Source organism: Gracilinanus agilis, chromosome 3, assembly GCF_016433145.1.
Source record: "Gracilinanus agilis isolate LMUSP501 chromosome 3, AgileGrace, whole genome shotgun sequence".
In the NCBI taxonomy this organism is placed as follows: Eukaryota; Metazoa; Chordata; class Mammalia; order Didelphimorphia; family Didelphidae; genus Gracilinanus; species Gracilinanus agilis.
In genome coordinates, this window is record NC_058132.1 from 139,086,845 (window position 1) to 139,098,321 (window position 11,477).

The 11,477-nt window shown below is 38.8% G+C and overlaps 1 pseudogene; it reads left to right on the top strand.

Moving 5' to 3' along the window:
• The first annotated feature begins 9,350 nt into the window (after window positions 1-9,350).
• LOC123241273 lies at window positions 9,351-10,515 on the top strand (annotated as a pseudogene).
• The last annotated feature ends 962 nt before the right edge of the window (window positions 10,516-11,477 follow it).

The following is an 11,477-nucleotide window of genomic DNA, read 5'->3' on the forward strand; positions in this document are numbered from 1 at the left end:
GTTTGCGTATTGCCTTCCCCATTAGAATATGTGCTATGTAAGATCATGTTTTTGCCTTCCTTTAAATCCCTAACACTTAATATAGCAGTTGGCACCAAAACTAAATAAATTCTTGTTGAGTGACTGATTATTAAACAAGCTATAGTACTGGGGACAAAGGAACATGCTGTCCTTTTACCCTTTCACCATCACCCAAAGAAGTAGAAAGAGAAATAAATGTCTTACAATGGGAAATGCTGCTATATAGTAAGAAGATAGCAAGACATTCAGGGCAGCTGAGTGATGGAATCAGAAAAGATTTAAGGTTTCCAGGAGCCTGGGAGCACACACCAATATCTCTGCTAAGCCATAAACTGAAGGATAAGCAAGATTTCCCTACCAGCATTTTGAGAAGATTAGCCAATTCTTTCCCTGTTGTACAGCCAAGAGGAAAGGAGAGAGAGAGAGAGAGAGAGAGAGAGAGAGAGAGAGAGAGAGAGAGAGAGAGAGAGAGAGAGAGAGCCAGGTGGGACCTCATCGTGCCAGAACAGCATATCCACGGTGGGGTCAGAGGAATGGGAATTTCCTGTGGTCATTGCAGTAGAGTTTCTGATTTAGCATCCCAATGAGGGACCAAGGAATTTCCCAAAGCAGTCAATTTCATTCTCCAAATAACTGTGGTTCTTCCTCAAATTGACTCCAAATTGGATATTTGTAATTCAGATCTCTTGGTCCTAGTTCTGTCCAGTTGGACTCAGGAATACTGTGTCAATTCATAATCTATTTGATTGGTCTTTAAATGAAGACTGAAACCATGATATCCCTTAAGATTTTCCTCTCCAGACTAAATATTTCTAGTGCCTTTAAGCCAATTTCAGAGGTAGCTAATGGATAGTGTTTCAACGAAGAGTCAGGAAGATTTGAGTCCAAATTCTATCTCAAAAACTTACTCAGGGGACAGCTGGGTAGCTCAGTGGATTGAGAACAAGGCCTGGAGATGGGAGGTCCTCGGTTCAAATCTGGCCTCAGACATTTCCCAGCTGTGTGATCCTGGGTAAGTCACTTGACCCCCATTGACTACCCTTACCACTCTTCTTCCTTGGAGTCAATACGGAAGGTAAGGGTTTAAAAAAACAAAAACTTACTCAGCTGTGTGACTGTGAGCAAGTCACTTAACCTCTCTTAATCATGGTGATAATAATACTAGCCCCTATCTTCCAGGGTTGTTATGAAGCCCAAATGAAATAACATACAATACTCTTTGCAAAACCTTAAATCACTTTAGAAGTACTAGCTGCCATCATCATCATTAATATCAGATTCTTTAGCATCCTAATTTCCCTCCTTTGGAGTTAATCTGCTTTGTGAAAGTTCCTGCATTGTACCGCACTGGGCAAAATACAATACAAAATACATTTTTGCATTGTACAGCATTGGTCAAAATACTCTGAATGGTCTCTAACCAAGGCAGACTTCAGGGAGACCCTAACCTCCTTCATTCTAAACACTAGATTTCTATTGATGCTGTATATAATTATGAGCTTTCTTGGCTGTCAAGTCATCTTGATGACATATTGAATTAAATTCTACCAAATTTCCCTTGTCTTTTGCACATGAAATTGTATCTGGCCAAGTTTGCCCTTATTCTCTAGTTCTGTACTTGATTTTTTTAAAAAAGATAGCTTATGCTCATTTTAATTCAATTTAATTTGTTAGACTTTACTCCTTATTTCAGCCAGAGAGGAATTTTGTGGCTCATAGTTATCATCCAAAATATTAACTATTCCTCCCAGCTTTGTGTCATTCACAAATATGAGGATTATGCCATCTGTGTTTTCATTGAAGTCATTGCTATACATTCTGAGCCAAAAAGAGCATGAATAGACCCCAATGGTGTATCACTAGAATGGTTTATCAATGGATCCAAGATGATATGGATTCATTAGTCCATATTTTTAGTATCTGGATGTTCACTTCATTAAAAATCTGCCTAATTGTGCTATAATCCAGTCCAAATCTCTCCATATTGTTGACACAGATAATGAGAGAACTTATCAAGTGCTTTACCTTAATACATGATTAATATGTGTGGACTGTGGGAAAGGTCAAATATTTCCCTAATATAACGATTTCCTTGATGTCATTTCCCTGAACTACCAAACTTAGTATGCCTTGTCAAGAAGGAAAAGTAGATTATTTTGCCAGACTTCTCAGTGAAGTCATAATGGCTTGTGATGACTACCATTTCCCATTTCTCTTTCTAAGTGCTCCCTGGATCATCCCTTTAATAGTCTGTTCTCAATTTTTTTCCAAGAACTTGTGCCAACATTATAGTTACAGAATCTACCTTCTTCCACTTTTTGAAAACCACAATTCCACACTTCTTACCTGCAGCTTTTGTCATCCCATGATAGCCCTTTTGTAGTAGCTTCTTGGCTGGCTTTGTTGACTCCAACTTGCCCTCCTTCTAATTCATCCTGCAAACTTATGACAGGACTTATCTTTTCTTAAACATTTTCAACATATTCTCTGGCTTAAAAAAGAAGCCTGAGTTGATTGCTGCTTTCCAAAGTCTATACTAATTTGCCTTACTTTCAAGGCCTTCCATAATCTTACCTCATTCTATCTGTCCAAAATACCTCCCATCATTATCCAGCATAAATATGTCTTTCTAAGACAATTATAACAAATGCAACAATAACAATAGAATTCAGTGATTTTAGATTTTTCAAAACATTTTACATGTGCTATTTGAGCACCACAATAAAAATAATGATGAAAGTTAGCATTTCTATAACACTTTAAGGTTTGCAAAACACTTTACACATATTATCTCATTTAAGCCTTACAACAAGCTTATTATATGTATATGTATATATTATATATTTTGTTATATAATATATTGATTATTACATAATGTGGGTGCTATTATTATCTCCATTTTACAAATGAGTCAGAGACTATGAGGTTAAGTGACTTGCCCAGCACCATAAAGTTAGTGTCTGATGATAGATTTTAACTCAGATCTATCTCCCTGTCTCCTAGTTCAGTCTTTTATCCACTACACCATCTAGCTTTTCTTTTCATTGTCACTCGTGTTATTTTCCTTACCCTCTCTAAGATTTTGTTTGTTCTCTTCCTTGTGCTTCAAATATTTTCTTCTATCTCTCCAATTATCCAAATGCAGCCTATCCTTTAGGGATTATCTCATGTTCTACCTCCACTCCCAAGGGACTTTCCTCACGACTTCAAATTACATTGTTGTTTCCCTTCTCTATGAGGGCACATTATCATAAGATGCTTTCTATTACTGTTTCCTTGTTTCATTTACATATATCCTATTTAGACAATTAGATTATAAGCTCCAAAGGATTTCTTTTGCTTGTACCTCAGAATCTACAATATTTGCTCAATGAATGAATTAAATATAGAGCTACTATACTAAATATATTGCTCCTAATAGCAGCAGGAGCAATAACAACTATAACAACAAATGTTCATTGACCATGCAGTGCAGTGATGGTGAACTTGAGTCATGAATGCCAAAGATGATACACAGAGCACTCTCTGTGGGTATGCCCCCACCCCCAGAGTTTGTTACTAGAAAGGCAGAAGGTTTCTGGTGGAGCTGCTCCCCTTCCCCTCTCCACCATGCCTGATGACATTCCTCACTTCACATGCCCCTCTGCCCAGCAGCCCAATGAGAGCACACAGTGGGTAAGAGGGGTGGCTCACAGGCAGCAGAGCTAGAGGGGAGCAGAGTGCTTGAGCCACTTCCTTCCCTTCTCTACATTCACTGAGGACATTCCTCACTTCTCCTGCCCCTCCCCCCAGCAGCTCAATGGAAGTGCTTTCTCCCTCCCCTGTGTGGGGTAAAGGGGGCAACAGGGTACACCTGGCACTCAGCAGGGGGGAAGGGAGGGGCATTGCACGAGGTCTGGGGGGTGGGCACAGCATTTAGTCTGAGGGATGGGGTGGGGGCAGGGCTCGGCATTCTGTCTCTAAAAGGTTCACCATTGCTGATCTAGTTCTAAGACACCATGCTAGATACTGTGAAAAATATATGGAGAATTATTAGAAATAATCTCTTTGCCCTCTCAGGGTTTACAGTTTTATTTGGACAACTATAATAAGCACGACATGAGAAAATAACTGATTTTTTTCCAATCCAGATTTGTGATTTCATTAATGTAGAGAGTTTTTCAGGTAAGAAAGATTACTCCACTGATATAGATGGAAAGAAGAGGGAAGAGAATACACATTTATTAAGCACCTACTATGTGCCTGGATCTATGCAAAGTACTTTATACATAACTCATTTGATAACTTGCAAATGTTCTACAAGTTATACTCTTAGAAGAGTTGTATAGAGGCAACTCTAAAGTGGCGGTTATTTACCCATAGTCACCTAGACAATATGCAGCAGAGATAGTAACACAGGCTATCCTGACCCCACATCAGACTCTCTACCAACCATCTCACAATTTGTAAAGGATAATTTTCAGGTCAACAACTGTCTAATGTGTATTATATTTGAAGGAGGGAGAAATCACTCCCTGACTAATGAACTGGTCAAGGAAGACATTACAGAAGAGGTGGAATTTGACTGAGGGATTGAAGAAAGGGTGGTAACATAAAAAGTAATCATGGAATTACCGAATCATAAAATTTCGGTCTTTATAGGATACCCAGAAAGTGTGATTCAGACTTTGATCAAAGAACTCAAATCATGAGAAACCCTATACCATTTGAGAACATCATTCTACTTCAGGCTAATTCTAATCATTAATTTTTACTTTCATCTGGTCTAATGTGGCCTCTCTGCATATGCATATTCAACTTAAAAGTTATTAAAAGTCTACTATATTTATGGCACTGTGATCAACACTAAGGTATGCTACTATAATAGGAGAGATTCAAAGTTTAGATAAGACATAGTCCCTGCCCTCAGAAAATTTACTATCTAATAAAGGAATAAGGTAATCATCTAAGTAGCTATAAGATACAATATTACATGATAAATGTGTTAGAGGATAATAAAGTGCTACATGAGTTCCATAGTAGAAGATTATTATCCACTTGGGGATTAGGGAAGGAGATATTAAAGTTGGGTTTGAATAAATGGTTAGGAATTCAACAATTAAAGAGAAGGAAAGAGGACATTCCAAGTACAGAAAATAGCATGAACAAAGTATGGAAGTATAAGTTGTTCAGTTAGGTTATGTCACTGAACATGTGGCATATAGGTGTTCAAGGAGGGACTAGCATTTCTGGTGTGAGGCTGCCCATCAATCTTTGGTGTCCACTTGGCCCTCAACTTTGACCTATGGCTCCAAGAAGTTGTAACATGTGCCCTGGGTCACACCTTGGTAAAACATCTCAGCAGATGGGGTAGACCAGGCTGAGGGTAACCAATAGACACAAATCTACCTGTCAGTGAGTTAGTAGGGGGTGTCTACCCCAACCATGTGAAGATTTGCCTGATTTTGGAATGGGTGAATGAGGATAATTTGTTCTAAAAGTTGTGAAGGTAGCTGAAGCAAGTATTGTGGAGTTCTTAAGAAACCAAGGTCATCCACTGCATCCCAAGCCATCACCAGTCATCTTGACATCTGTCCTGCAATTGGACTTCAATGACTACAGAAGAAAGTGAGGTTGATGATTGTGTGCAACTCTTCCTGACTTAAATACAATTTATTAACAAGTCAAAACATCTCCCAGTGACATCATTGGTCCTCTTCAAAAATGGACAAATAATAACAACAACAATCACTGAACATATACAGAAGAAAGAATACTGAAGATATTTGAGAGCCTTAACTGCTAGGAAAAGAAGCTTAAACTTTACTTGATAAGCATTAAGGAGTCCATGAAGGTATTTTTGAGCAAATTGAATGATGTGGCCTGTTCTATAAAAAGGGAAAATTATGCAGGAGGTCATGAAAAAATGGATTAAAGGGGGCAAAGAGAGGAGAGAGAAGAACTATTAGTAAGCTGGTAGTCCAGGTGACTGATAATGTCACTTTGGGTAATGGTAATGGGAATTGAGAAGAGGACTGATATATGAGATAGCATGAAGGTAATATCAAAAATATTTGTTGATATAATAGAGATAATCAGTGAGGGAGAAGGAAGAATCAGAACACCCTATTTCAAATATGAAAAACAAGGTGAATGATGATCACACAGAAATGGTGGCACCAGAAGAAGGGTCAGCAGGTTCAATTTGAAGCGCCACTAGAATATCTGGTCGGAGACAGCCTTTTCATGGGCCTGGACTCAGAGGAAAGGTCAATGCTGGAGATATATACTGGAGGGCCATATGGAAATAATCGTTGAAGTTGTGGAAAAGATTAAGATTACCAAGTTAGAAAGAAAAGGGGTAAAAGGAAATAGAGGCAAAGACAAACCTTTGGGTAACACTCTCAAGAAAGGGCTGAGAAGAGGAGGAAGAAGAGACAATAAAAAATAAAAACAGAAAATCACAGTTAAAGAGGCAGTAAGAGAACTAGGAGAGAATTTAAAATTTAAAATCAAGGAAGAAGGGACAGCTGGGTAGCACAGTAGATAGAGCACCAGGACTAGAGTCAGAAGAACCTGGGTTCAAATCTGACCTCAAACACTTCTAGATGTGTGACCTTAGAATCAATATTAAGACAGAAGGTGAGAGTTGTTTGTTTTTTAATCAAGGAAGAAGAAAGTATCCAGTAGGAAGAAGAGATTAATAGTGTCAAAAGCAGCAGAAAGTTCAAGAGAAGCAAAGATGGTTTTTTAAGTCACTGAATTTGATTATTATGAAATTACTGGTGCCTTTTGAAAGAGTCATTTCAATATTAATAATGAGGATAGAAACCAGGCTAAAAGGAGGTAAGGAGACAATAGAAACACAGGATCTAGGTAACTTTTTTATGATGTTTAGTTCTAAAAAAAGATAGATATAAGATGATAACTAAAGAGGATAGGATGGTCCAGGAAAAGAGAATAGTGGGTGCTACCCTAGAGAGCTAGGTGACATAGTGGATAGAATGCTGGAATTGGAGTCCAGATCTGAGTTCAAATCCTACCATAAATGTATACTAGCAGTGTGACTCAAAGCAATTCACTTAACTTCTTAAACCTTCTCAAATATAAAATGTCCAGTCATTTCAGTTGTTTCCAATTCTTTGTGACTCCATTTGGGGTTTTCTTGGCAAAGATACTGGAGTGGTTTGCTATTTCCTTCTCCATTTCATTTTACAGGTAAGGAACTGAGGCCAAGAGATTTAAGTGACTTGCCTAGGATCACATAGCTAGTGTCTGAAACCAGATTTGAACTCAGGAAGATGAGTCTTCTTGACTTCAGGCCAGGCACTCTATCCACAAAACCACCTGGCTGCTTCACCTATAAAATAAGAGGAGAAAAATTAAGTAAAAAAGATCAGATAATGGCCTCTGAGATCCCTTTCAGGTTTAAACATATGATCCTATGACCCAAAATCAAAAATTAACAGCTTGAAAATAGAAGGTCAGGGGTCAAGAGATACAAGGGTGGTAGATGCATGGTGTGAAATTATGGCTTAATGTGCAGCCAAATGAAGCTTTAGCAGTAATGGACTTGGGAAGTAGAAGATAATGTACCTGAGATCATAATGAAGATGAATAATTTAGTGTGAGTGAGTGCTAGAGAGATGGAAGGATAGGAGACTGGTATAAAACTGAAATTTGAAAGCTCCTCAGCGTAAAGGTGGTTCATTACTCAGAGATGTGTAAGGGGGGAAAAGGGGTTTTATGGGTTCAATATATTAAAAGGTGGTCACCAGAGGATTGAACTATTATCAATCCTCAATTAAAAATAATCTCAAGTCAAAATTGACTTTTATGGAAGTTTATTTACAATTAGGGAGGTTGAAGGTAGGGAAATTGAGAGAGAGAAACTCTGGCCAGGACCAGCCAGAGGTTAATTAAACAAGGCTTCTAGCCACAAAGCCTTTTACAATTAGAGAGGCCTCCCTGAGGGTAGAGCCTCCAGAAACGCCAAGGGAGAGAGAGTCAGCCTAACTTATCCACATGACAATTCAAAGGGAAGCAGTCTGAGGTCCCACCAGAGTCTTGGCATTCCAACCCTCCTCCATGAACCCGAAGAGGTCCTCCCCAGATGCTCTCTTCCACCAAAGACTTTCACTGACTGAGGACCTTCTCCTTTTAAAGGGGTCACTTATGTGTCACTTCCTGTTCCTCCCTCCTAATTTGCATGTCCAATCACAATAGACAGTTCTCCTAGTACTGCTTAGGGGGCGGGTTAGTTGATTACCTCCCAGAATTAGAGGTGTTCTCACCTTTGGTGATTAAATCTAAAGATGGGCAGTGTAGACTTAATCTAATTATCACAGATGGCAACACCATTTAAAAGTCTTGATATCCTGGTATGTAATATGGGGCTTAAGCTCATTTGCATTAGACCAGTGAAGGCAAACCTTTTAGAGACAGAGTGCTATGCTCACCCACCCCCAGAGAACAAGTGCTATGCCTTACCACGCCTTACCCCAGACAGGGGAGGGAGGAAGCACTCCCATTGGGCTGCTGGGCAGAGGAGCAGGTGAAGTGAGGAATGTCCTCAGTTGCATGGAGAGGGGTAGGGGAACAACTTCCCTCCAGTCCCTCTGGCTTTCTAGTTAAAAAAAAAAAAGACTGCAGGTATACCTACAGAGAGGGCTCTGCATGCCCTTTTGGGCATTAGACTATCCTAATTAGTGAAGAATGATTTCTGAAGGCTCTGTGCCTGGGTATGGGTCAGAACCAGTGAAAATGGGGAAAGAGTTACTTGTCCTGCTAGATTACATCTTAACTCTTTTAAACTCAGCTTTGTAAGACTTTTGTAAAAAAAAAAAAAGTTTAGACCTGCAAAAACTATGACAAATCATTAAACCTTAATTGAGGTCTGCCTCTTCCCCCATATTTATCAACACTGTTCTTTTTGCATCATTCTCACTCCACTGTAGTCTTTATTAAAGTTATAGAAAATACCTATTAGTTAAGAGATATCAGTCAACAAACATTTTAAAGTACTTACCATGTGCCAGGCACTACCCTAAGTGTTGGTTAATGCAAGTAGAAAGACAGATAGTCCCTGCCCTCAAGGAGCTTATTTTCTTTTTTAAAAAAATCAAAATTTTAGGGAACTTTCCAGAAAACTCAGGGAGAAATGGAGGGTAGCAGTTGCTGATGCTTGAGCTCCGCTCCCAAGACCTTGCCCCACTTCCCCCCATCTTTTCTTTCTTCCACTTGCTCCCTCAACATCCCAACCTGCTCCTGGGTGGTCCCCTTTCACCCCACCCAAAATGTGGGCATTTTGACACCAGCATACTGTGAGCATTGCTCCCCAGCTATAGAAAATGGTGAAGGAAACAACTTATTATGATTTTTTTGGGAGTAAAACCCAATGCCTCCCAGGAAGAACTAAAAAAGGCATATAGAAAACTAGCCTTGAAATATCACCCAGATAAGAATCCAAATGAAGGTGAAAAGTTCAGATTTTTCAAGCTTATGAAATGCTTCTGATGCAAAGAAGAGAGACTTATATGACAAAGGTGGAGAACAAGTCATAAAAAAGAGTGGTTCTGGTAGTGGCTTTGGTTCTCCAATGGATATCTTTGATATGTTTTTTGGAGGAGCTGGAAGAACGCAAAGGGAATATAGACCTAAAAATATTGTTCATCAGTTGTTGGTGACCTTAGAAGATCTATATAATGGTGCAACAAGAAAACTGGCTTTGCAAAAGAATGTAATTTGTGATAAATGTGAAGGACAGGGTGGTAAGAAAGGAGCCGTAGAATGCCATCCCAATTGTAGAGGTACTGGAATGCAAATAAGAATTCATCAGGTAAGACCTGGAATGGTTCAGCAAATTCGATCAGTTTGCATGGAATGCCAAGGACATGGGGAACGAATCAGCCCTAAAGATGTAAAAGCTGTAATGGAAGAAAAATTGTTCCTTCAGAGAAACAATTTCTGGAGGTTCATATTGACAAGGGCATGAAAGATGGTCAGAAGATACCATTCTGTGGTGAAGGTGACCAAGAGCCAGGACTTGAGCCAGGAGATACTATTATTGTTTTGGATCGGAAGGACAATCCTCTATTTACACGTCCAGGTGAGGACCTTTTCAAGCGTATGGATATCCAGTTGGTTGAAGCATTGTGTGGTTTTCAGAAACCAATATCAACTCTCTATAGTAGAACTTTCATTACTTTTCATCCTGGTCAGATTGTCAAACATGGAGTTATCAAATGTGTACTGAATGAAGGCACGCCTATTTATCATGGACCTTATGAGAAAGGAATTCTAATAACTGAATTTAAGGTAAACTTCCCAGAGAATGGCTTTCTTACATCAGATAAACTATCTTTATTGGAAAAGTAACTGACTGAAAGAAAGGAAGTAGAGGAGACTGAAGAAATGGATCAGGTAGAACTGGTGGACTTTGACCCATCTCAAGAAAGAAGGTACCATTACAATGGGGAAGCTTATGAGGATGATGTTCAGTGTCAAACCTCTTAATGGGGGGCCAGTGAATACTCTTAATTGTAATGTTCATCTTAACACACTCATTACTAGCTATTGTTTTTGTTGTAATATTCAACTATAGTTGTGTTTTTAAAAGTTAATAAAATCAATAACATTAAAAAAATTAAAATTTTATTTTTAACATTCATTTTTTTAAAAATTAAGTTCTAAATTCTCTCCCTCCCTCTCACCCTCCCCCAGCCACTGAAAAGGCAAGCAATATGATTTCAATTATACATGTAAAGTCATACAAAACATGTTTCCACAATTGACCATGATGCAAAAAATAATAACAAAAAGAAAGTGGAAAAAGTGTGCTTCCATTTTCACTCAATATCTATCAGTTTTCTCTCAGGAGGCAGGTAGCATTTTTTCATCATGTGTCCTTTGGAGCTTGCACTCTAAAGAGTAAAGACAACATATAAAAAAGAAGCTAAAATAAGTGGAATGGAAGACAAAGGTATCTGCTGAGATTTGGGAATTGAGAATAGGATAACAAGTAGTTAATTATGGGGATTTAGTGACCCACACTGACTCCATCTAGTGATTCAATTCTGGAGCCAGCTCAGTTCCCTTTTTATTCAATTATGGATCTAGTCCAGTTTCTGTCCTGTGAGAAAACTATATTTAATGATGGCAATGGTGAAAAAATCCTATTGCATTTTTTGAACCTAGTCCAGCATGGTTGGGAAACTGAACCACTTCTACCTGCTGTTTAGAGACCCTTACGCTATGCTGACCAGATACCCAGTCAGAGTCAAAGAATGATGCAAGGAGTTTTCTCACAATTATATGTCTCAAGCAATCCATTTGTCTTATCTGAAAAATGGCTCTGTGCTATCAACCAGTTATTGTTTCCATGATCCTTTGATTGAATACAGAAACTTGCAGGGAGTGGGACACCTCTTTTTCTGATTTCAGAGAAATGCACCTGTTCACTCTCCCCTTTCCAACTA